Raw genomic sequence first — 27283 nt, forward strand, 5'->3', positions numbered from 1 at the left:
AAAATGAAACTTTTTGCCGACGATTGTTTGCTTTATACAACTGTGGCAGATAAAACCGACCAAAGGAAAATTAATCGGTGCCTCCAAGGTTTACATGACTGGTGCATAAAATGGGGAATGGAAATAAATTATTCGAAATCGACGTTTGCTCATATAACAAGAAAGAAAAATGTGCCTTCCTTTGACTATAACATTGGTGATAACTCTTTGTTGAATGTACGTAGCTTTAGGTACTTAGGAGTGATCATTAATCACGACTTGTGCTGGCGCCACCAAGTGGAGGAGGTCTGCTCTAGGGCTTACAGGAAACTGTTCTTCTTGAGAAAAAAGTTGCAGCATGCACCAACACATTTGAAGCTGATTGCGTACAAAACCTTTGTTCGCCCGGTTTTGGAGTACGCCTCCCCAGTTTGGAGCCCTCACCAACTCTACTTGCGAGATAAACTCGAAAAAATTCAGAGAACCGCGGTGCGTTTTGTTTGTTCGCGTTATCGGAGAGCCGATTCTGTAACACACATGTTGAAATGTTGTGACTTGGAACTGCTAGAAACACGACGAGAAAAACAACGAATGAAATTATTTTTCCAGATAACCAGAAATCAAATAAGAATAAACAAAGAAACATACATTCGACCCCCTTTCAAACACAGTGCGCGTTTAAACCACAGTGCTAGTGTACAGCCTTATAAAACACGCATTGATGGTTTTGAATACTCGTTCTTTCCTTCGTCTATTAATATATGGAATGGCCTTCCGGACTGCACTGTAACAGCACAAAATGTTAACGAATTTTGTAGTCTATTAGAATTGTATTACAGGCAACGGGATAATTGAGACCTGATCATGCTTACTGTTATGCTGTGTATGTTTGTTCATCCTGCCAGTAACTTGTGTTTGACAATGATGTATAACGTTGTATTGTCAATGTTGAAATTTCAATTTTTATTTTTTTCCTCTCCTGTAATGGCCCTCAAGTGAGGGCTACAGTATCCCTAAATAAATAAAATAAAATTTTTCCTGGCAAACACACATAAACCACATCACTAACAATGCTAACCGTACGCTTGGTTACCTCCGTCGCAATTTCTCTATGGCACCCGCTAACTTAAAGCTACTTCTATATTAAACACTAATACGTCCTAAGCTTGAATATGCCTCTTCTGTATGGGACCCTGGCTTGGATTACTTAATAAATGCAATAGAATCTATACAAAATCGTAGCGCGCGTTTCATTCTTACTAACTATTCTCGGACATGAAGCGTAACATCTATGAAGGCTACTTTAAACCTCCCTCTCCTCTCATCCAGTAGGAAGTTAGCACGCTTATCACTGCTGCACAAAATTGATTATTACAATCCGGAATTAAAAAGTGAGCTTTTGTCCGAACCTGCATATATATCATCACGTACTGACCATCGGCATAAATTGAGCGTTCCACACTGTCGCACGAACCTATTTTTTTATTCATTTATTCCTAAAGCTACCAATGAATGGAATCATCTGCCGGCCTCAATTGTTAACATAACCGATACATCTGCTTTTAGAACTAATATTGAAGAATACTTTTGTAATTCCGCACTTTCTAATTTTTTTCTTGTTGTTATTATACCGTGTTATCTGCACATGCTCTGTATTTAGTTCCACTCCCTTCTGTAACGCCTTCGGGCCTTGAAGGTACAATGAATGAAATGAAATGTGTCATTAGCCGTTTGCTTCCAACTTGCGTCACTTGGTAGTCCACGGTCTGATGGGCAGCGTATGAGGCTGCAGTGCTGAGGGAACATGGTTTCAAACCAACCCTCGGACCAACTTGGGTCACTTGGTACGAGTATGTGGCACTGGATTATGCGGCGCTCTTAAAGAACTTCTTTGACACCCCATTGGTTCATTGCGTATGTGGCACAAGGTATATGCCACAGCGTAAGCAACATCTTTGATGACAACCTAAAGCACTAGGTATGCGACGCTAGGTAAGTGCCACACTTTAATTATCCCATTTGATGCCAACTTGAGTAACTCGTTATGCTCCACAGCGTATGCGCCGTTCTTACATAACGGAAAATATCCTTTAAAGTTTATGGAGCGCTCGGTGGCAGCGCACCCGCGCCACGCGGGGTCTTCGCGGTGGCGCTATAGTATGACTCAGCGTTTGCAGTGGAAAGCACCAGAGAGGAGCCTGGCTGCATACAGTTTTCGGCGTGGGCAATATGGTGCGTCGCTGCATTCCTCCCATGAACACCGGCATTCATCGTGAGATGGGTCTTGCAGGAATGTTTTTAAACCCTATCTTCACAAGTAGTTTGTAAGAGTGCACCGTAGCAGGAATGCCGATTTGATGCGGAATCTCGCTGCCATGCTCCACGGTAAACTTTTCAGCTTAACATGAAAGTTCGGCGGCCTATGAAATGTATTAGGAGCTGTGGAAGTAATCAGCAAACTAGTCTGCTTAGAGGAAGCCTTGCTTCCGAGACTCCCTTGCTAACGAGAACGGCGAAAAAGCACACCGGCCGCAACAGACAGTTTCGTCCTAGCGAGAGCCATGCATTAGATGTTCACGCCAGCAGCAGACTCTAAATAATTTCGGTCGGTACAGCCACAAAGTCATACTGCACGCTTGGATTTAGGGCTTGCGCAAGATGTGAAGAGTTACATGCATATAGAAACACGGTAGGGAATGAGACAGCTGTCTGGTCGTGAGAGGCACAGTGTAACCGAGACGCACACAGGCAAAATGCTGTGCCTTATTTGTCATCAGTGCCTGATAGAAAGAAAAGAAAGAAACAGCCGAGAAAGGCGTACTACTTTTCGTCGCCACACCCCATCCGCCTGTGCTGTCCGAGCCTCTTTTCCGCCCTTACAAGCCGCCTCTTTTGTCCAATGACACAGGGAGGGAGGAGGCGGCAGAGAGGCTGGTGAGGGTTCTTAGAGCGCCGCGGTCGGTTATGTCCCGTTTATCATCGCCTATAATTGGTACCCGTTAGCCGCTCGTATTGGCCGGCGCGGGGCTACAGCTTCGCCGAAGTTCAGTTACTTGCTTGTCGATTAGCAAACTTGTGCTTTAGCGTGAAAGTATCGCACCTGACTGAGCAGCTGAAAACCCGTAATGAAGCTGACAATCAATTTCACGATTGTTTTTACATTCCCTCCTGTCATGGAATTTCTTGTCCAACGAAGAATAAAGAACGCCTCACTTGCGCGAGGTTACTCTCCTTCTTGTATGACAACACCAAATACCAGTACCCGGTCAGATTTCTTAATGGTTATTTTCTGGCATCATTTTTCAGTTCATCAGTGCCTAATTCCCTTCGCCTCTTATCTTTTATTTACTTGCCTGTAATGATTGCTTCAACGGTGACTGCCTATATTTAATAAAAAGGGGATTAAAGACGGCAGAACAGTTCTTGCGGTCCGGGGTGCACAACAGGCGCGGACACCAGAAAAAAATATCCATTAATGGTTCAGCAACCTAATTTATAGCCATATTTCACTAACTTTCTGATCATGAATTCCAGTCTGTCATTGCCAATGGGAAGTGTGTAAAAGGAACTATAATCAGTGCACGAGGTCGCGGGATCGAATACCGCCCACAGCGGCCGCATTTCGATGGGGGCGAAATGCTAAAACACCCGTGTACCTAGAGTTAGGTGCACGTTAAAGAACCCCAGGTGATCGAAATTCCCGGAGTCCTCCACTACGGCGTGCCTCATACTCAGGAGATGGTTTTGGCACGTAAAACCCCATAATTAAAAGGAACGATAATGGCGAGTTCACAGAAAACCAGTCGTTAATATCGAAAGCCCTTACCTAAAGCCTGCTGAAGCGACGTTCAGGCCATTTAGAGCGCGAAACCAGAATCGATCGTGTCGGGAGTTCACGTAACCACACCCTGAGGCTGCGTCACCTGGTGACGTGTTGGACATGTGACACCAACCTGTGGCGCGACCGTCGGCAGCGCCAGCCTGACGTACGGGAAGTGATCTCGGCTGGCGGCTCACGCTTGGTTCGTCATCCCATAAAAGAAGACGAATTCTCATTATAGCTCGTTGATAGCGCATTCCGACGGCCGGGCATAGCCAGAGCCTGTATCAAAATGATACTTTTTTGGCGCTGCGGCTCTGGTTAGTTTAATGCACTTTGTTAAACAACGGTGGTGAAAATATAAAACCGCGAAAGGTTCGACAAACGATTTCAACATAATTACACCGCTTTTTCTTGCAGTTGACAACAAGAACTAATGTTTCCCGGTTTTAATTACCTGCAATATGCCAGGTGATCCTTGCCTTGGTTCAAACGAAAGTTTCTACAAAAGGAACCGCTTCGTTATAGAAAGCGCATGGCTCTCATGTCAGTTTCATCACTTGAAGGGACGGGCACGTATGAATATCAGTATTAGGTTGCTATATTGAATTGTTCAGTGGGTGGCAAATGTCTTGGTTAGGGTATTGAAGCACAGCATTAGTAATGAAGTGCAGAAGTAGGTGGCGCAAGTATCTAGCTTTCCGTACGCTCGCATGCGCGCTCGCTGGCTTCGCACTTTCATCAAGGGTAGCCAGCACGGCGGCGCGGACTACTCCGTGATGTAAAAGGATGTGAGGTAAAAAAAGTTCGGAAAGCGAGATGCTTCGGCGGTCTTACTTCATTAACATAGTAATCAATTTCGAGGCATACGTCCACGAAATATGTTTCGTGCTGCGCGGATCTTCCAGTCTGCAGTCATGTTCACTATTTTTTTTTTTACAGTGAGTTGATTAGCATGCACACAGCCTACTGTTGCAGCGTGCGCTTTGTATGCATAGGGAGACGCGTGCCAGCACATATTCATTAGCAAGCAGTGCTCCAAGCAGCGATTAGTGAGCCGCTGGTGATGCGGCTGAGCCAGCCTTTTCCACTTGGCGTGGTTATTACGCATTCGATACACGAACGCCCCCGTCTCTCAGGAAGCGCGTACAGCCCACATCGAACGCCAGCGCCGCGAACAAAGAGAGCGCCGCACTGAACGTGCATTATCGTCGCAGGCGCCGCGTATCGATCTGCGATAACATCAGCATACAGTCTCTCGCGAAAGTTACTGGAGGGAAATAGAGGGCGGCACACGGGAGATACAAGCAGCACGATTCAGCTAGCACTGTGTAATGATTGTCAGCGCGTGAATTTCGCTTAACTTCATCCTTCGAACGGGCCTTGTGACATCATAAAGTGATGCCTTTCCGGAAAATATTGTGTCACAAATGACCAAATTTTTTGCGATGATCATGCGTGCGTGCGACAAACAAGATCGCTTAAAAATTTAAACAAGAACGACACGTAATTCAGTTTCTTGACTTTTCCTTGGTCTTCGAACAAAATCACGTTTGTTGGCAATACTTCCCAAGATCTCCGAAGCCGTTGCTAAACTTTCAATCCAAGCACTCCAAAGTAGTAAAAAACGGAATTGCCATGTCGTGCCTTAAGCCTTCTCTCACCAGATCCTGCATGCACAAAATCAGCGCCAGTTTTAATGCGCAGGTCCGGCGCCTATTAGAAGCAGATTAGCCAAGTGTAGCAGTGGCCACTGTGGCTGAGCGCCTAAAGCAGTCGGTTTCGAGGGGGACGGACGTGATTACAGAAAGCAGTAATAGCAAAAAAAGAGTAGTGGCTATTCCGTACATTTATTCAGTGTCGCACAGGCATAAAAAAGTTACAAGTAGATATGATGTTAATGTTGCTTTCACTGCTCCCAATAAGCTAGGTAAGATATGCGCTGCCGTACAGAGGAAAAAGGAGTAGGTAAAAGGCAAAAAAGAACAGATATTTGTCCAGTGAAGCACAATAAGAACAACAGTTTTACTGACTGTTATATGGGAGTGGTTTATAAAATTCCCCTTAGCTGTGGCCAGTTCTACGTAGGGCAAACGGGATGGTGTATCAATCAGAAGCTAATGGAACATAAAAGGTCGTTAACCGGTGGATTGCCTTCTATTATTTCCCTACATTGCCAAGATTGTAACTGCACGCCAGAGTTAGATGAATGTGCGATAATAGACAGTTTTAGTTACACGTACGTAGAGGCTTCACGTACGCAAACGTGAAAAGCCTACGTACCTTACGTGCACGCCATCTGAAACGCTTTTAGCTACACGTACGCGACGCACGCCAAGAGGGACCCCGTAGCTACATCTATCGGGAAATGTGAACACGGCGGTAGCCAATTCAATCCTGTCGCCGTGTTTCGAAGCAAGCCGTCTGCGCGCGCGCGGCCCGCTATCGCTTGTTCGTGATCTCGTGGAACTCCCGCGCGAAGCTGTCTACGTGCGCAAGAAACGCACGCAAAGAATTGAATCTCACGTACGTCCGTGAGACGCGCGCGCGCCCGCTACGTACTGCGCATGCGCACTGCTGACACGTAGAAGCTCTACGTACGCAAAGCCTCTACGTACGTGTAACTAAAACTGTCTATTGTACAGGCATAAGAATGAAGATACGCGTCTTATGGTAGAAGCATGGCATATCTATAATGATGGGAGTGCGTGCGTGAGTCAGCCTTCGATTAGTTTACACAAGGAAGAGATTAAGTGCCTTAACAGTTATCTCTCACGTAGACGGGCACGGGTACCCGACTGACACGTGATGATACTATTCCTGAACTTGCGCAGATGAGTTTTGTGTCCTTTGTTCTTTTCGCCTCGGCGCTCCCTTCAGTTGATAGTCGGCGTTCAAGTTGTCCACTTCTCGACTCTTGTGTCCCATGTGCAGGCCTCACATCTTTTTTGCATAATGAATGCTTACCAACTAGCTCAGCTTTCTGCCGTGCTAAGCTGAATTTCTAGCTTCATTTCTAGCTTCATTTCATTTTTTTTTGCTCCGCTGCTGCCGTCGAAGTGTATGAAACAGTTGAACATTTCAACGTGTTTTTGTTGTCTCTTGAAGTGCCACAGTCTTCTTACTTTTTATAGTGCAAGACGTGAGGAATGGGCCGTTGTAGTGCTTGCCGAGTTTCGCTGGACGATGCTGACCGGGTTCTGGTTTGTTCTGAGTGCGAGTTTGTTTTTCATGTAGGGGATTGTTCTGGAGTACCTGAAAAGGCGTTTAATAGCAAGCGCGAGACATCACTGAAAACGTGGAAATGCTCCTTCTGTAAGCCTGTCGGTGGCAAGAGCCATGTTCCCGCTGCAAATCAGGCATCTGATAACAACATCCTTGTTAAGTTGGCAGAAATTGACCGCAAGCTAAGTTCTCTTCTCGAGCTTCCGGCCCAGGTTTCATGCATGGAAAAATGTGTTCAGATCTTGTCTGATCATTTCGACGCTATTCAACAGCGGCTGGATACTCATGGTAAAGATATAAAAGACGTTAAGAGCCGGTTGGAGAAAATTGAGAAACAGGGCGCATTTCAGCAGCTTTCACAGCTGGAATCTGATGTTGAGGATCTTGAGAGACGGAGCAGGCGATTAAATCTGGAAATTCATGGTGTGACTGAGGATGACGGAGAAGACCGGTTGAGTAAGGTAAATCGAATCGCCGGAAGATTACAGGTTGCTTTGTTGTGCAGGCAAGATGTCGTAGCCCTACATAGGTTACCTGGAAAGCCCGGGAAGCCGCGAGGAATCATCGTACGTTTTGCACGCCAGGAATTGGCCGATGCTTGGTTCGCTAACAAACGAAACCTGAGAAACAGTGAGGATAGGGTTTACATAGCTGAAAACCTGACCCTCCGTCCACCCTTTTATTCAATTCCTGTCTTCTTCGTTCTGTCGAATGCCGATAACAGGAAGACTAGCTCCAAAACATAGTAAGCCCCTGGTTCTATGAGCATTTGCTACTGTAGAAGAATTTGTCCTGCGCAAGGGGAGTCAAACATTGTGGGAACACTGGAGTGCGAGCCTCGATAAGCGCCGACGTTAGCACCTAGCTTCGCCGGCACTGCGAGGAAGCGCGACTTGCAACTATGGCAAATTCGCTCGTTCTCATAAAAATCTGCTTGGCTGCTTATGGTTCTCAGTTAACAACTACGACCGTCGCACGTGAATGTACGATGAAGGAGAAGAGGCAGACAGGCTGCTCTTTTGGCGACACACAAAAGATTTCGCTTCGCAGCGTAAAATGCGCTCGGCGACGTAACAGACGACGCGAAAAAACGGCGCTTGCAAGACTTTTTGAGGCATCGCCGTGCTGCTTCGATTTCTTTCAGCACTTCGCGACGCTTTAGGTGGATCGCAATGTGTAAACAAGAACAACAAACTAGCACAATGCTGTTTAACCTTACTCCCTCGTCCGTGCAGCAAATATTCGTACATCTTCATCAAAGATAAATTATCAGTTTCTTATTCTGCAATAAAACGAACAGCATTCGTCAAGATACAAAGAAGCTCAATTTCCGTCAGCGGGTTAGCTAGCGCTCACTCGACTGCTGTCCATAAGTAGCTTCAACCTATTCACGCACCGCAGACAAATGGACGGCGTACGGACGACCCTTCTTTTGTCTTATAGCCGTTTCGATAAGGTTAGCGCCTATTCGGCACATGAAGAGTGCATAAAAAGCGCGCTTGCCTTTCATTCTCTTGGAAACGGAAAAAACGTTGCCCTGCTGCCTCTCCTCGTGTTGCACTACCAGAGCCGCGCAGAACGCCCTGTGGCCTTTCTTCTGTTTTTCATACATCACTGGAACAATGGCCAATACAGAAAGGAAATGCTTGAGCGAACAGTACAAGTCAAAGGCGTGCAGGTGTGTAGAGGAGACCAGGAGCAGAGGAACAGAACGGCTGCGGAAGCGATAACCACGAAAGCCTCGCTCGTACGTGTTCCGAATGAAACGACCAAGAACAAACGAACAACAAATGCGCACCCAAAAAAAGAAAATACGAGGAAACACAATTTTTTTAGACGAAATTCTCCAATATTGCTTTTAATCATTCGTAGGCTCCAAAGATAAGAGTCATAAATCCAAATGTACTTAAATTGCCGTTGGCCACCAAAAAGAAAAAAGGAAAACATGGCGACACTTTTTCCCAGATAGCGAAACTAGCTCAGCTGTTCACCCAGTGCCTAAACTTCATCCTTCTGTCTTTAAAGGGCTTCGTGAATTAAAGGGCTTCGCCGTGACAGCATGACGGGTACGCACCTATAATTGCTATGAACATCGGACGCACACGCTATGCATACCGACGGCAGCGCCACATCACACAGCCTGGCGCGCGAGTGGAATCACATCTTGTAGGAAGCGTTGCGCATTCACGATGCCCTCTACCTACCGTTTATCTCGATTCAAGCGTTTACATGTTCTACGTATATATAACTGAATAAATAAATTTTGCCTACGTATATATATATATATATATATAATGTGACGCGCTTAGGTGCATAGTGGGTTCACGCCTCAACAAACAGTATGCGGGGGGCACCGAAGGGTGGTGAACGAGGACGACGACGTGTGGCTGGCTGGCTGAATCTCGACAGGCGCTCAGTTGGCCAAGGCCATCGCTTCTAACTCTACCCGGCTTCAAAGTAACGCCTTTTGTGGGCGTAACAATATATATATATATATATATATATATATATATATATATATATATATATATATATATATGTATATATATTATAAAAAAGAGAGAGCGGAGCTCGGGCTGGTGTGCTCGATCGGCGAGCACGAGAAAGCAGAAGACGAGGAGGAATAAAACAGCCAGCCCGGTCGACGGGTGTTCTCTGTTTCTCCTATGCAATTGTGCAGTATACTAGTACAATGTAACATTGACGCAGTTGCGAAACACGGAGCCATGGAACCTTAATTCGCCTCCGTTCACGAGCCTTCGAAGCGGACGAGTCCTTTCGGACTCGCAGTCACTACAACCCAGGCACGGCGTCCAAGCATCCACGGTGACTCCACGCCAGGACTGCAACGCCGACCTTGCCGGGGCCTTGTCCACGCTGACACAACAGCCGAACATTATGACAAGCAGCTCTACTTCCGGCAATGGGTGCGCCTTACTTACTCCACACTCCAGAGCAATTCTAGAGTTTCATGGGTTTAAGGATGTCCCCACCAACTGGTCTGCACCGTCGACTCTGTTGCTGCAAAATACTCTTGGCGAGAGTCCATCAACAAATCCATCGTAGAAGGGCGACTCCGAGGAGCTGCTGAGGCTTGGCATTGCTTCCATGGAAGCAAATATGCGTCGTGGCCAACTCGGGGCTGCGGTTTTGATGTCCGCATTTGCAGATCTTACGAGTGCTTATGGCGCTCGGTTCATGGAGATGCAGTCACGCCGGCTATGTGCCACAGCAGACATCGGTACCTATGTCTACGACACGCTACGCCTCCTACATGCTTGCGAAGTTGCCTGTACCTCTCTGGCAGCGCGGCAGTATGTCGTCGATGGCATACATGACCCAACGCACTCGGCCATACATTCTGCGTAGACAGTGCAGGATGAAATGCAGACTTTCATGTGACGGGCGGGCGCAGTCTCAGGACACTGCTAGTCGGTGCCTGGATGCTGGCTCCTCACGGGAGCCCACTACATCGCGACGCGGATGCTTTTCGTGCGTGCGCTTCAGTCATGAATATAATAAGACCTGCCCACAGGTGCTCCGTCTAGCCATCCAATACCGAACGCTGCCGCTTACAACAGTTGAGGTCCACGTCGAAAGCGCTTGGAAAGGAATCCAATCGCGATGAGCTCCTTCGAAATTGCCAAGAACCAAAAAGATTATCTCATTCAACGCTAATACCCACCGGGAATGGTTTCATCGACCCAATAAATCGACTCGATCTCCTTAACGCCAATCCCACGTCTTCCAATACATTCCAGGCTAATCTCGTTTTAACTTACTCTGCGTCAGCACCAAACGTGGCTGCTATAACGAAACGATACCACAACATCCTAACACAAAGCGAACGCTTAAAAAATATTTTACTAGAACCACCGAGGGTCGTGTGCAGACGGCCAAGAAACCTCCGCGATAACCTTTCATCTTCTAAATTCGCGGTCTGTAAGCACAATAGCCGCACTTGTGGGAAATCGCTGTGAAATTAAGGTGTATGCGCACATGGGGACGACGCAAATCTTCACCAGCTCATCCACTGGCTCTCAGGTAAAATAAAACTGTTGCAGTCCCAACATAGTATACATGATTAAATGCGATACCTGTAACATGCAATGTGGCCAAACAACAACATCGTTTAGAACGCGATTTAATAACCATAAGTGTCATGCCAAACACTCCCGAAATTGGCCCTATCAAAACACGTCATGACGCCTGGTCACTCACTTGATGAAGTTAAGGCAACGATATTGCAATCCTTGTCCTTCCTTTCGCGCTCGCTATGCAAAATGTATTTATTGCAGATGATACAGTGAAAAAGGCTGTCTTTTCTTTCCTTTACGCACGTATATAAAATTAGTTAGGAATTACATTTTCATTAAATGAAATCTAGTCTTTTGCTTTCGATTAAAAGAAACGTTTTCTTCCTCAGTGCTTGGTCCGTCCTCACTTACTCGGGCTTCAATAGCTGAACCCATAACTATTCTTGCTGATGATGGTGACAATTGGTTCTGGGCCGGTTTTCGTCTGGAGCATCGCGACCCATTTGAATCGAGGTTGGCACAAAAACAGCGCGCCCCATAACGTCGAAATTGGGTAATAAAAGGCAGCTTGAGGAAGTGGAGCTTACGTGGCCAAAGGAAGAGCGTAGCAAACGACAAGAACGAAGCTGCGTGTCAGTCTGATTTCGAAACCACGCAGTGCACTGCCCGCTTGTATGATGAGTGCTGCGAGCCTAAATGGATCGCTTGTATTTAATACCGATTTGTCTCTAGCGGTTGTTAAGTTATGACATTCTTGCCGTACGCTGGATCGTTTGTGTCGGGGTTTGAGTCTTTCGCTGGCGCACGTTGGTTTTGCTATGTCTCGTCGCGCATGTGGTGGCTTTAGGTTGTTAAGCTCCTTCTATCGTGGACTAGCGAAGTCATGAACTGTTTAGCTCAGTGATGATGGTGCGGTATGGCAAAAAATGGAAAAAAAAATATGTTTTCATGAGCTGATCACAAACGCTTTTATGAGCTGCAATTGTGCTCTTAACAACGCTGCTGCGAAACGCAGGCTAGGTAAAGGTTCAGATGCAGGTCACAAGGCTTTTGAAATCCCCTTTATTTTCTTCCTTTCAGTGCTTTTCCTTGAGACATCAACCATCCATAAATTTATTTCAAGTGGTCATTGTGTCATGGTATACATGCGCAAAATCTAACAAATGCATGTATATCCCCAGTTGTTAGTGCGCTACTAATTGCGTGAACAGGCTGTGGGGTGAAGACAATGGGAGCTTCATATGAGTAGTTTATGCTGTTTCAAATGTAATCAGCTTGCACCACAAATGCGCTCAAATTCAATTACCAGTTGTCGAGCGAGAGCTCGTATCCAGTATGATCGTGGCAAGGGAGCGTCTCTGCCGCGTGAGCTGAAGCAAACGACAAAGATTTATGCACACTTATTTGCGAAAGTGACATGCAACGCAAGCGGCTATCGGGGGAGCTGATAGAGACTACTGACAAGGTCCATGCGGTGAGTGTCGTTGGCGACACAGGCGCGAATGAAACGCAACAAATCTAGAGGCTGGCGCGGAGAAACTCGCAGTGTCGCCATCTCTACAAGAAGGGGCGAAACTGCCCCCTCACCGCATCCATAAGGGAAGGTGCAATCAGATCAGCCGTCTCTTCTGTATACTTTACTCCTTGGTCCTGTGGCAACCACTAGCTTCTTTCCTTATCAGAGAAAATATCGCGCCATCGGCTACCAGTACAGCGTGAGCTAGAGAAAGAAATTGGCAGTCGCTTAGCTCGGCTATGCCAGGATATACGTAGCGAAAGCTAAGGCATAGCATGGTTAGCCTTGGTTAATCTTGATTGCAAGTCCAGGTTAGTCTGGTTGCCTAGCTGTGTTGCGGCATTTAGCCAGTGGTTCGGCGCGCTGTTCGTTTCCTGGGCGATTCGTTTCCTCTTCATCTCATTCCGGTGTCGATTACAGGCCTCGTCCTGCTTATCAGAATTGTCGCCGTCCATGCTGCCGCCTCAACTATAGTTGCGGCGCACACGAGCTCTCCTTTTCAATCCTCCGACATGTTATCAGGCATGCGACGCAGCTGGCGAAGCGAGCGGAGGCGAGCGCAACGACGAGGAACGCGGTGTGACGTTATACCAAACGGCAGCGGAGGAAAGGCGCGGCTGCGGAGCGGCGGAACACCTGTGGCTCATTGCTACTAGTGGCGCATGCGCAGTAGTGACTAGGGAACGAGAGAGAGAGAGAGAGAGAGAGAGAGAGAGAGAGAGAGAGAGAGAGAGAGAGAGAGAGAGAGAGATAAATATCCGCGGCGAGGCGCGCGTTGTGAAGTCATGTGCCTCCTCGGAGCACCGCCACGGCGAAATCGCAAGTTCGCGGCCAGTAATGCTTTCACTTTAAAACACAGGCACGTTTACCTATTCGCGGTCTTCTTGAGAAGGCACCACTCCGGGCCTTTCTATTCGTGCAAGATAACTTCTGGGAACACCATTACGACCGTGCAAGGGAAGCCGAATAACAACAAATGGCCTACCTGGTAATTAAAGAGAAGAAGCGGCACAAGGGCACATTCTTGGAAAATCATAATCACATAAAGCTAAAATACAATTAAAGATCTCGTAGTTTCACCGGAAAGGCGAAGCATCGATTGCGATGGCAAATTAGTAGAGCACTATACGAAGTAACGACTGTTGTTTATGGGCTGTATAAGCTTTTAAACATTTCCTTACTAACTAAGTAAACAAGTATGGTGCCGCGCGTGCAGAGGAAAACATAAAATATCACACTCGATGACCGCGAACATTCGCTATCAGAATGCTGGCATGAGAAAGCGCAGCAGCAGTAGCGAGCGAAGTGACCTTCGTGCTGCCTATTGCTTGAACGCAAACTGAGCGGGGAGAACACAGCGCACCCGAAGCCATGAGCCGTCGGTCCACTTAGACTGTCCATATAGCAGATAGATTTCAATATAGGGCCTGCACGTTGGTGCCATACGCAGTGGCCGCCGGAGTGAAACGGCCCTCCCAATCCGTCTCCTTCAACAGTGCCTTGCGCGCGACGGAAGACGGCACGCCTCCTCCCCACTTTCCGCCCTTGCTCGCTCGAGGTTGAGCCTACATCGTCGATTCACCCTCGCAGGCTTCCACTCGCACATAGAGAATACAGCGCACGGCGACGATGTTATCGCCCTTGGACTATACACGAAATATCACGGTGACGCCGGCGGCAGAAATGCGCCTGGAGTGTCCATATGATTGCTATAGCAATTAAATGACACCATAGAAGGAATTAACTTGTCTGTTAAACTGAAACATTAACATTGCAAGTAAATAAAGAAAATAGTCGAAAAAAATTAATTGGCCGCAGGTTGGATACGAACCTACGTCTTCGCATTACACATGCGATGCTCTTACCAAATGAACTTCCGCGGAGCCATATTCCCGTTCAATTTCTTGGGTATTTATTAGGGGTGTGCAAATATCGAAATTTTCGAATTCTAATCGAACACGAATAAGACAAAAAATTGTCTTCGAATATCGAATATGTGTGTAGTATTAAAAAGATTAAAACCGTGGTAACAATAGCTTTAATACCCTTTTAAAAATAATATTGCATTTTACAAGGGTGCTACCGCTTAAAAAGACACTCATTACAGATAATGCGCTCAGGTAATGACAGGTAATGCCCTCAGTCAAGTAATGCACTTGTTAATGAGTATCATGAAGGAAAATTAACTGCTCAACATGTTCAGAAAGTAACGCTCTGTATGCACTGTGACAATATTTCCAACGGTAGAAAATACTTTCACTTGGAACTGAGGTGGCAGGGATGGCGAAGTGCTTCTAGGCGAGTGTACTTAAAAGCGAATACGTGAAGCGGCCAATGGACTGCCACCGCTCACAAGGAACCTTGCCTCTTTCGAGAAGGTTTTCTGTATAGTCTAACTTTTCTCTCAGAGGCAGATGCCAGATGTGCGTTCTCTTTGTTCATCACTAGACCGCCAAAAGCTTTCCATACAGTGGATAGCACCAGTGGACACGAACTCGACGCTGGCATGGCAGTGTCCTCATTGGTTTCTACGCCAGCTGCGTGGAGCTCCCTTGTTACAATTTCTTTCAGCCAGATCATCTCACCAGACGCCTGCTGAACTGTGTCCTTAAAAGCGCGGATCAAGAAACATGGCCAGGTTGGCCACTTCGTCAAATTCGCACTCAGCAAAACGAATCTTGATACATTTTCCGCGATTGTTAGCAAACACTGAGTGGCCTTTGCAATCTTCGAGGCAATGCAGCATTCCAAAAATAATGGGAATTTGACATGACAATGAGGGGTATTTTTCAACACTTAAGACCACAGTTGCGTCAAATAAGGCCTTCAATGCCTCGAAAAACTCCACTGCATCTCTTCGCTCTGCAGATTTAAAGGTATCTACGCTCGTGTCCGAAGTGGTGAGCTGAAGTCTGATGAACTCTTAGAGTTTAAGGAGGCTTGAGAGCATGACTGTTTCATCTTGTGTCAACATCCTGCCCAACATGGAGCACGTCTCTGTTCAGCTACGTCTGCAGATTGTTTAGTCTTTTCTGTGCACTAGGGCTATGCTTGTAGTGCCCTACAGTTGCTTTCGTCTTCTTACAGAGTCTGTTGATTGCCAGAGTACACGCCATTTCATTGCTGATCACCAGGTGCAGTGTGAGCGCAAAGCAGGCTCGCTGGAGCCAAGGCAGTCTCCAGGCAGCTGCTCGGATATTGCGGCCGCTGTCCGTCACAATGTAATTCACGCAGTCGGTTGGTATCTCCAAGTCGGTGCATAGCTGCTCCAATGACGCAGCTTTGTTCACAGCCGCGTGACTCTCCGGCACAACCGCCGTAGTTGCTCAGTGGCTATGGTGTTAGGCTGCTGTGCACGAGGTCGCGGGATCGAATCCCGGGCACGGCGGCCGCATTTCGATGGGGTCGAAATGCGAAAACACCCGTGTACTTAGATCTAGGTACGCGTTAAAGAACCCCAGGTGGTCCAAATTTTCGGTGTCCTCCACTACGGCGTGCCTCATAATCAGAAAGTGGTTTTGGCACGTAAAACCCCTCTCCGGTATATGTCGCGTGTTCAAAGTGAACTTTTTCATGTCGAACTTCACCGCAGGAAAATGACGCGTAAGGCTTACAAAACCCTCGTTGCCACGCGACATCCAGATATCGCGCGTAAAACCGAGAGTGCTTGTTCCTTGTTCAAGTGGTTTTCGCAGCTCGTGTCGTACCTTTGCTCTTGTGTCGTTGTACAGGCGCGGGACGAGTACACGCGACAATTTTGTTCGAAATGGCCGACTGTAGCACGACTGTACAGCTGCTTCGACCGGTGCTTTGAACTGATGTGGCAGAAATGGTGAAAAAGTCAATGGCTGCCACATCCTGGTGAAGTGCGTTTTCTTTCTTCTGAGACAATGAGTGCTGTCTCTGCTGAAGTATATCATCCAGTGTCGGTTGATTCTCCAAAGGAGCGTTTGCGGTGGGATCTTCTTGAAACAGCACAAAGGGTGCTGTTTAATGTGATTTTGAAGAGTAGTGGTTGTTCCTGTTGGCTCTTAAAGAACATGTTCGCACGACTTGCACCGAGCTGTCGACGGCGAGAGTTTTGTGTAGTGCCGCCAAAAGAGACTTCTTCCGGCTTTCTTTTCTTGCTAGCTCGGTGGCTCGTCATCTGCAGTTGATGCCGTTCTTGGAGAACACGCTTGATCGAGGGCTGTATCAGCACTGAGATAGTTGCGAAGAGCGCAGTGGCGAAGTTAGCGTGTTTTGCGTTTGTTTCACGGAGCAGCAGCGCAGCAGGTAGCAAACAGCCGGCGATTACATGAGAAAAGCGGGAATGCAAGGCGCGAGTCGTCGATGGCGATGCAACGCTCTCATCGGGCATATATTTTCTTCTTTTTAATTTCCCAACATCTCAAAATTGTCCAGGTAGAGCTTTTGGGATACATATTTTACCGCATTTAGTTACAGAGCCCTAAAGGACCTCATATATGGTTATGAAAGAGCCATGGAATAGAGCTTGGTAAAAAGAAACTGAAACTGATCGTGTCTCATGGGCGTCATGCAGATAGACTGAAACAGAGCATGCAAATAATAAGCTGGTCCTGCGAAATTCTCAGTCAATAAACATGTTCTTAGGAGAATGAATCTTGGAAGAACGCTAACCTAATCATAATACTAATCTATAAGAAAGGGGATGCCAAAGACTTGAATAATTATAGACCGATGAGTTTGCTGTCCGTTGCCTACAAAGTATTTACTAAGGCAATTGCAAATAGAATCAGGAACACCTTAGACTTCCGTCAAACGAAGGACCAGGCAGGATTCTGTAAAGGCTACTCAACAATAGACCATATTCACACTATCAATCAGGTGATAGAAAAATGTGCGGAATATAACCAACCTTTATATATAGCTTTCGTTTATTACGAGAAAGCGCTTGATTCAGTCGAAACCTCAGCAGTCATGGAGGCATTGCGGAATCAAGGTGTAGACGAGCCGTATGTAAAAATACTGAAAGATATTTATAGCGGCTCCACAGCCACCGTAGTCCTCCATAAAGAAAACAACAAAATCCCAATAAAGAAAGGCGTCGGGCAGGGAGATACCATCTCTCCCGTGCTATTCACAGCGTGTTTACAGGAGGTATTCAGAGACCTGGATTGGGAAGAATTGGGGAGAAGAGTTAATGGAGAATACCTTAGTAACTTGCGATTCGCTGATGATATTGCCTTGCTTAGTAACTCAGGGGACCAACCGCAATGCATGCTCACTGACCTGGAGAGGCAAAGCCGAAGGGTGGGTCTAAAAATTAATCTGCAGAAAACTAAAGTAATGTTTAACAGTCTTGGAAGGGAACAGAAGTTTACAATAGGTAGTGAGGCACTGGAAGTGGTAAGGGAATACATCTACTTAGGACAGGTAGTGACTGCGAATCCGGATCATGAGACTGAAATAATCAGACGAATAAGAATGGGCTGGGGTGCGTTTGGCAGGCATTCTCAGATCATGAAAAGCAGGTTGCCATTATCCCTCAAGAGAAAAGTTTATAACAGCTGTGTCTTACCAGTACTCACGTACGGGGCAGAAACCTGGAGGCTTACGAAAAGGGTTCTACTTAAATTGAGGACGACGCAACGAGCTATGGAAAGAAAAATGATAGGTGTAACGTTAAGGGATAAGAAAAGAGCAGATTGGGTGAGGGAACAAACGCGAGTTAATGATATCTTAGTTGAAATCAAGAAAAAGAAATGGGCATGGGCAGGACACGTAATGAGGAGGGAAGATAACCGATGGTCATTAAGAGTTACGGAGTGGATTCCAAGGGAAGGAAAGCGTAGCAGAGGGCGGCAGAAAGTAAGGTGGGCGGATGAGATTAAGAAGTTTGCAGGGACAACATGGCCACAATTACTACATGACCGGGGTAGTTAGTGACGTATGGGAGAGGCCTTTGCCCTGCAGTGGGCATAACCAGGCTGATGATGATGATGATGATGATGATGATTGGTGAAATAGGGAAAGGTGTGAGCGCTTTCGCCTGTTCCCGAAACCTCTGAAAATCCACTGTACGATATCGAAGCGGGACGGCAGATTTGAATGGGGTGTACGATTGGTGGCCATCATGGACGTCCTAGATTTTATATGTCATCCTTCATGCCCTGTTCGGAGCCTTGGGAGACAGGAAGGGGGATGGAAGTCGGCTTGCCCTGTGTCGGGGTGGTGGTGACCACCTTGCGGCGCCGGGGAGCGGAACCAACACTACTTCGCGAGGTAGAGCGGGACCGTGATGTTTTGGATTTAAACTAAGTAATCGCCCAGGCCTGAATGGCCTGCACTACCTCAGCTACAATGTGTTGAACGGAAAAAGTGGAGATGTGGTGGAGGAGCAGATTGCCAAGGCGGGAGACGCGCTCCTCGAGAGGAAAAGTTGAATCAATGGGCAGAGGAGCCTTAGCTACGGTAGCCGGGGGAGTACTCGGTGTGGGCGCCGCCTGAGGGCTAGGCTTGAGGGGGGCGGCCAGCGGGGCCGTCTGGGTAGGGACGGCAGGGCCGGGTGCCTGCGAAGTGTGCTGTTGCAGGGATGCAACTTTCTTGGTGAGTAATGCAATTTGCTACTGAAGGTCCGCATTCTGCTTGCTCAGGGGAGGGAGGGGTAGTAGGTGGGGGCGAGAGAGGCTTGGGAGCAGTTATTCCTTCCCAACTACTCACCTGTGATAGCGCCGTCGAGACATCGAGTGGCAGAAGTTCTTGGGTTTCGGCCGGGCACTGGGAGCCAGGCTGTTTCGGGTGGGCGCCGTCCTTGTCGTGGAGAGGGCTTCCGGTACATGGACATGGGCTTCCGGTATTTGCCCGTGCAACCTCTGGCCCGGGTCTCGTGAGCAAGGTGACAGAGGAGGCACTTGGGGTGGCAATGGTGGTCGGTGAGGCCTTCGGGAGCGAGGGTCCCACACTGGGTACAGCGGTCAGGGTTGGGGTGTGGGTACACAGACGGCCGGTGGCCTATGGTGCCGCACTGAGGACAGGCCGGGATTGTTTTTTTATACAGCCGAACGTATGTCGCCACGCAGTGGTAAAAGAGGAAGTGGGGGAGCTTCGTGCCCTCGAACGTATTTTATTTTATTTTTCTTTTAATTTTATTTGTTTCCACAAGCAAGGAGGTACATGGTTGTGGCGGAAAAACAAGGGGAAGAAAGCTGCGGAAAAAGCAGCTCGACTGGCCCCAGGTAACCACTGCCGCGGTGGAGTCGCCGAGTTTACGAACCGCAAGGATGGTACCTTGGGGCCAATGAAGTTCTGACCTTATCTTTTGAGGGGTTTTGGCAGGGTTGATGGTGATAACCCCCCTGAAAGTTTCCCCGGTAGGCTTGGCGTCACCTCGGACGGGTAGCGGCTGGTCCCCCACCGGCAGCTGGAAATCTCCGAGGAGTTGTTCAGCCTTGGGCTGCACGGTGGAGCTGCAGATGAAGATCTTCTGGTCCCAGATCGGCCACACTTGCACTTGTGTGGCGGTCGGGTCGCCCAGGTAAGCCCGGAGTGCGTCGCCCAGACGATCAGCCGAGTAAAAGGTTCGGAGCTCACAGGGAACACGAGGCTTGAGGACCACGATGTAGTCGTCTCGGGAGAGGCGAGGAGTTTGACGCGGATGCCACTTGCGTTGCTTCGCTAACGGCGAAGAAGCAGAGGTGTGCGCGGCGTCTGTGGGACGCCACGCATGTGTGCCTTGCGCAGCTGTGCCTGCGCAGTGCCTGTCCATCTCCGTGCAGGGACGCGGGCTTGGATTTCGCTTGCTTGCGTTTCCAGATATTCACCATATCTTCGAGGTATTCGTTCTCCGAGGGCATAAGTTGGTCGGCAGAGGAAGTTTCCATCCTAATCACTTGCATTGAGGCAGGGTCGTAGCCCTTAACTACGGTGGCTGCCGCCATCGTCGGGCTGAAAGCCGAGACGAGGGGCGCTCGCACGAGGCGGCGTCGTAGCCGGGAGTGAAAACAGTCTCTCAAAGTGCCGAAAAATGGCTCACCTGGACGAGAGTGGTATCCGGGCAAAGCACTGGACTTGGCGATCACGATAAAACCGATTGTGAGGGGGATGGCGGTTATAGTGCGCAGAAACACAGGAACATCCGCGGAGCCAGTGCGAAAAACGTCCGACCCCCCCCCCCCCCCCCCCGCTCTCGCGAGGGGTAGGGACTCCAGTCCTATAATACCTAAATTAAAAAAAAATTTAATTATGGGGTTTTACGTGCCAAAACCACTTTCTGATTGTGAGGCACGCCGTAGTGGAGGATTCCGGAAATTTTGACCACCTGGGCTTCTTTAACGTGCACCTAAATCAAAGTACACGGGTGTTTTCGCATTTCGCCCCCATCGAAATGCGGCCGCCGTGGCCGGGATTCGATCCCACGACCTCGTGCTCAGCAGCCCAACACCATAGCCACTGAGCAACCACGGCGTGTATATATAATATCTAGAGTACCGGTTCTTTTTACTAGTATTCGTAGCCTCTTGCCTAAAAAAGATGATCTCTGCAGCCTAATAAATGATTGTGATGGAGACACAATTGCATTAAGCGAAACATGGTTGACGAGCAAAATAACAAACTCCGAGTTATTCCGCTGAAATAAAAAGTATAATGTTTACTGTACCAATCGCGCTAACACACTAGGCGGTGGTGTTTTAATTGACGGTAATGAATTCTTGAACTGTTTCCCTGCAGTCTTAACATGTGACATTGAATGTGTATGGTGCTGCGTTTCGGCAAATTTCAAAAAGGTAGTGGTCGGTGTTTCTTACCGAACATCATCATCTGCCCCCTACGTTTTATGAGAGCATGTACGATTGTTTATGCCAGATCAGTGTTGGCTTTCCTGGAGCGCCAATTTTAGTAATCGGCGATTTTGACTTCCCCAACATTTCCTGGTCAGACACATGTCCTTTATAAAAAAACAACTTCCGCAGAATCGAAGCGTTTTGTCTACATATGTGCTGATTTCAACTTGGTTCAGTTTGTTGCTTAACCTACACGTGTAACGAACACAACGTCATCTGTTTTAGGTCGTGTTTTAACGTCATCAACAGATATCATATCTAATGTTACACGCTCACCCCAATTGAGTGATCACGACGTCTTGCATTTTTCTATTAGCCTGGCAATTCTGCCGTCACCAAAATGTATTAAAACCATTCGTGATTATCAAGAAGACAACTTCACCGCCATCAACTACCAACTTGTTCTTTTACTTGATAATTCCCTGCCTAATGTTGCCTAGCGCTCCCTGGATACTAACTGGAATATATTCAAAGGAAAAGAAATTCACGATTGTATCAACAAGTTTATCATGAAGACGCGCATTTTCTCGAATAACCATGTTTCGTGGTATACTAAATCTTTGAAACACCTATCTAACAGAAAAAAAAACATCTTTTTCGCACAGCTAAGCGGATGCAAAGCCAGGCTAAATGGTCTGCTTGCAAAGAAGCTGCCTCGGCCTGCTCATCTGCGATAAAGAATACTAAATTTTCTTTTTTCAATAGTACCCTTCAGAACATGCTTATCAATAATCCAAAAAACTTGTGGAATGTAGTAAGGCCTCGTGAATCGAAAATTATATCATTTACCACTTCATCCGGCCAGCCTCGGGAGCACTGCGCTACGATTCTAAATAATGTGTTTACAAAAGTTTTCACACCTTCAAAACATGATAACGAACTTCCAAGGCTATCATGTTGCAATATTTTACCTCTGGATCCCAGAATTTTTAACTCTACTGGCATAAAAAATATAATAGACAGCCTGAAGCTTACGTCTTCTTGCGGAATAGACGACAGCACGACGAAATTTCTAAAAAAAATACTATGAGCATTCCTCTATCATCTTAGAGAGCATTTTTTCACAGTCGTACCTGTTTTCATGCTTGCCTCATGACTGAAAAAGAGCAAACATTATTCCGATCCACAAATTTGGCGAAACTCACGATCCTTTTAACTGCAGGCCCATATCGATTACCTCAGTACCGTGCAAAATAATGGAGCGCATTATATTTCCTAACCTTGTCAACTTTCTTGAAGAAAACAATTTCTTCTCTAATAGCGAACATGGTTTTCCCAAATTATTTTCTTGTGAGACTCGGCCGGTATCTTTCACTAAGAACTTGCCTGTATATCTTGATAGTGGTTTTTTGACTGAATGCCTATTTTTGGATTTTTCTAAAGTTTTGACAAGGTTAAACATGTATTGCTCCTACACAAACTAAGCGCACTAAACTTTGACCAGGGAGTACTTAGCTGGATCCAATCGTTTCTTTCATATCGTTTCCAATGTGTTGTAACTAAGGACTCCACGTCTAACGCGGCTCCAGTTGAATCTGGTGTTCCCCAAGGGTCTGTACTTGGTCCTTTTTTATATTTAATATATAATAACGGTTTACCTGATAGCCTTTCCTCCTAGATTTGTTTATCAGCTGACGACTGTGTTATACATTGAAAAATAATAATGGCTTTAACTACTCTCCAATCTGATTTAAATAGCACATAATGGGCGCTTCGCTTGGTCCATGGAGCTCAACATTAATAAATGCAAATCTATGCGCATTTTTTGTTCTAACGCCACTTGCCCAATCTACACGCTCAATGCCTGCCTCCTTCAGTCCACTGTTAGCTGCTACCGTTCTGCTGGCGTTCATATAACTAACGACCTTTCTTGGAAGCAGCGTGTACAATAATTTAATATCTAAAGCTAAGCGCTGGTCAGTATACTTGAAGATGAATTTTTCGCTTGCGCCTCTTTTATTAAAACCCCTGTTGTACACAACTTACGTCCGCCCCCAATTAGAATATGCCTCATTCGTTTGGGATCCTCATCAGATCACATTATTTGAAAAAATCGAATTATTAGAATATCGCTCTCTTGGTTTGATCCTAGCTAACTACATTGGCGCTGCGAGTGTTACATTTATAAAGACCTACGCATCAAATCGCATTATTACCTCTCGGCAGAAAGGAACCTTTTTCATAATATGTGCCACACCTGCGCACCCGCTGCCACTTAGCGCTGTTGCGCATCGCGCACGCCGCCGATCGTGGCCAAGCCTCCGGCCATGGAAAACTAGGAGAGGCGCTACCTGTTACCCCGTGAACATCTTTCAGGCCTGCGCCCAAAATTTTGACGTCATATCCGGCAGGCTGACACTTCCAGAAGCCACAGCGTCAGCGACATCAATTTACCCTCGTTCTTTCACGCTCCTGGCAGCGTTTATCGTTTCGCGTTGTTGTTTTGCAGCAATTTTGTTGCCGTGTGCGATGTGCAGTGGGTGTTAAAATGCGAAATAAGTGTTGTGTACCGGGGTGCACAGGCAACTACGATACGGGGAAGAGGATACAAGTGTTTTCTTTCCCTAAAGACGACGACGTACTTTCAAGAAGTGGCTACACGCAATTCCTAGGAAGGACTTCGCGCCCACTTCGTACAGCAAGGTAAGGATTATTGATAGTCATGATGTGGGGGGGGGGGGGGGATGCTCCTAGTTGCTCGTAGTTGTTAAGCACATTTACTATGATACTTCCAAAGCCCAGATATACTCATTGTGTTCACACGGACTGTAAGCACGCCTACACAAAGGGGAGAGCATTAGGTTATTCTAATAAGTGGCTTCTCAGACGTTTGCGAGACGTTTATACGTTGCCGCAGGTTTGCGCGGATCGTTTCCACGTTTCATGCACGGAGAGCACGAGTTCATAGACGGATCCAAAAACAGGAGCCGCTCTTACAGTTGCACTGCCAGTACCGCAGTTGCGCCTTGGATCGGTGCCTACAGCTTTTCCGGCTGTCCTTCGTACCTTTCAGCAGCAGTCAACAGCACGAGAGAAGCACCTGATGCCAAGAGGAGCCGACTAGAAGCTTCCCATCTGACCCGTGCTGTCGAAGAGTCTCGGGCTTCACATGAAGCGGAGCAGGAGAGAGACGAATTTTCGTCCCTCGAAGAACTCAAGGCGCGCTTGCAAGGGGCATCAGTGTCGGTGAAGTGGACTGTGATCCATAAAGAAAAGTGCACGATGTTTTTGAACATCACCGACGATCGTGAACCTTGGTTGAAGGCGTCATTGACGGTATTCGAAAACCTTCAAATGTCTGCCTGCTATCAAGGCTTTGCGATCAAGAACCTTGGTAACGCTGTTGTGCCAGACTGACTTCGCAAAGTAAGCTCCTTGTTATGGCGACTTTATTATGGTATTGTGCGCTCCCACGTGTTGCTCCGTAGGTTTCGTACCGTGGCAACGGCGCCGTGTGGGCAGGTGTGCGTTGGTCTCCGTGTTTTGTTGCGCTGCTTTATCTGGACCGTGTTCTCTCGGATGTTTCTATGGCGAGGTGGGACAGGAGGAACTAAACTTCGTGAAATGAACGCGCATACAACGCTGTACGCACTGTAACGCGCCACGCAATGGTCACGGAAGAAGAAATATCCGCGAGAAATTTTTCCTTCATTGGCGGAATCATGCTAACGTGCCATCGCAGGACGAAACCGATGCGTTTCAGAATCTGCACAATGAACGCATTGCAGGTCAGTGATTCCTGCTTTTGACAGTACATGGTGCATTTGCGGCACGTAGAACGTGCGTTATGCAAGAGAGCATAGTCCTGGTTTTAGAACATTCGTGTTAAGTGACAACTTGCTTTCGTGCATATTAAATCATATGTTAGTTAACTGTTGCTTGTTTCTCGCAGTACTCGTGACAGCACGAAATCTTTTAAGCAGCGCGCGTTCGAGGTTCATGCCCACTTGCAGATGTGTACCTTAATACTCGTGCTGATAGGGCGTTACGCAGAATATGTGCATTTTGCTGCCCTCGGCACCATGCGCCGGCCAGCCAACGCTTCATCCTAGAAGATGGTAAAGAAGCGCCTGCACTGACTTAAGGAACGAATCCTCCCTACCGCAGACGTATCTTATCTGTGCGCACGAGAAGCGCAGGGAAGTGAAGATTAGCGGATGAGCCGCAAGAGTGAGCAAGGCTCCACAAAACGTACGCTCGCGAACACATCAAACGGCTTTGCCATGGTCGCACGTAGGCCGGTTATACGCGCGTACTGTTCTGCACCGTGCGCCAGCTGTCGTAAAATTTTGGTTTCGTGACGCTTCGCTTACCGGGGGAAGAAGGCACCTCAGGCCGCAGTCAATGAATCTAAACGCGCAGTCAGAAATGACATTCCGCCTCCTCGCCGGTGCGCTGTCGTAGTGATGCGCCGCCACCCGAAATTTATTCAATGAAGCACGAAGGTTCCTCAAACCACAGCGAGAATATGTGTTTGTGCTCATAAACTCCGAATGGATCGCAAACGGGTCGGTGTGTCGTAAGTGCCTCCAGTGCATTCTTGCAGGGCAGTGAGAATGCGTACAGTTTTTCGTATAGCCAGACGTCCAGCTCGCAAGTCCGTCTGAGAGCCTCAGGAAGCCCAAGCAGAGAAAAGCAACTAGAAGACAGCGATAAAGGTGACCTTTTTTGAAAACACGCAAGAACTGGGCAGCGGCCAGTACCTGCAGTAGGTGAGAACAGTTCAGAGCTGGCCTTATAAGGCATGTTTATTTTCATAAAAGCCGGTAAAAGCAGCCGATTCGACTTCACGTCCCGATTTGCGAAGTTCATTATGAACTTCTTTCAACATGACTTCGGCAACGGTAATGCAATGAGACATTGCGATTGTTTGTATTGCTGCTGAGCACGCGCGTCTGAGCAACCGGTTGCGCGCAGCGCGGCGTGGTTTCGCGAGAAATGTAAAGAGAGGAGAGCAATGGCAACTTCTGATTTCACTTAGCTTCACAAAGGGTGACGTCAGGGCACCGCCTGAGTTTTCCTTCCTCCATGCCTACGGCGAACCAAAGACCGTCACACGCGATTGGTGGATAGAGAGAATGACGTTTTATTATAGCGCGGCCACGCCAATTACGGTGAGTGCTCTAGAGCGCCGCACGAGTGGCCGCCGAAGAGCTCGCGCTTCGGTATTGCACAGTGTCGGGAGAGAGACGGCGCTTGTGGCGAGGAGGACACACAACTTGGGACAGAAGCGTTGCCAGTGGAGCGATGTATGAGTAAATGGTCACGGTGACAAGGTTCGCCAGAACCTAGTCATAAACAGCTTCGCTGTAAAATCACTGCAATGCGTCATTAGAAGGAAGCTCTTGCGCAAAGGACAGGCACTTGCCAATGGTGCCGAAAAGCGACTCTCTGCTCACAGATCTTTTCACGTCGAAGGTGCACAAGGAAAGCGTCCATCTTCTGTCACTTCCCGTGTCGTTATGCATTTGCGTCTACGGAAGTATAATCTTCATGCATTGTCGGTTTAGTCACTCCACCATCTTGTTGTGAGAAAATGGTTAACGTGAATAAATAAGCGAGATTATCTACTGAATAAATCATTGAGATGTGGTAGAGGGTTGTGAGAACTAATATGTCCTGGGTTGGTCAGCCCCAATAATAAACCTACGTGACTAAAATTAGAACGGGTGTCTTTTTTTTTCTTTCTGTATGCAATCTATTGCGCTTGGAACTCAAATAATACCATGTTTCGAGTCAATGGATATTAGCTGTCTTCTTCTGCTGCTTATTCGGTTCACTCTATTAAAATAAATCTCCCGTAATTGGAAACAGCCAGAAAGAGAGAAAGAGAAAGAAAGAACAAATTTGAATGATTGGTGTTTTCTCTGGGTTACCAAAGTGAAAAAGAAAGAAAGCAAAA

Source organism: Dermacentor andersoni, chromosome 11, assembly GCF_023375885.2.
Source record: "Dermacentor andersoni chromosome 11, qqDerAnde1_hic_scaffold, whole genome shotgun sequence".
NCBI classification, from domain to species: domain Eukaryota; kingdom Metazoa; phylum Arthropoda; class Arachnida; order Ixodida; family Ixodidae; genus Dermacentor; species Dermacentor andersoni.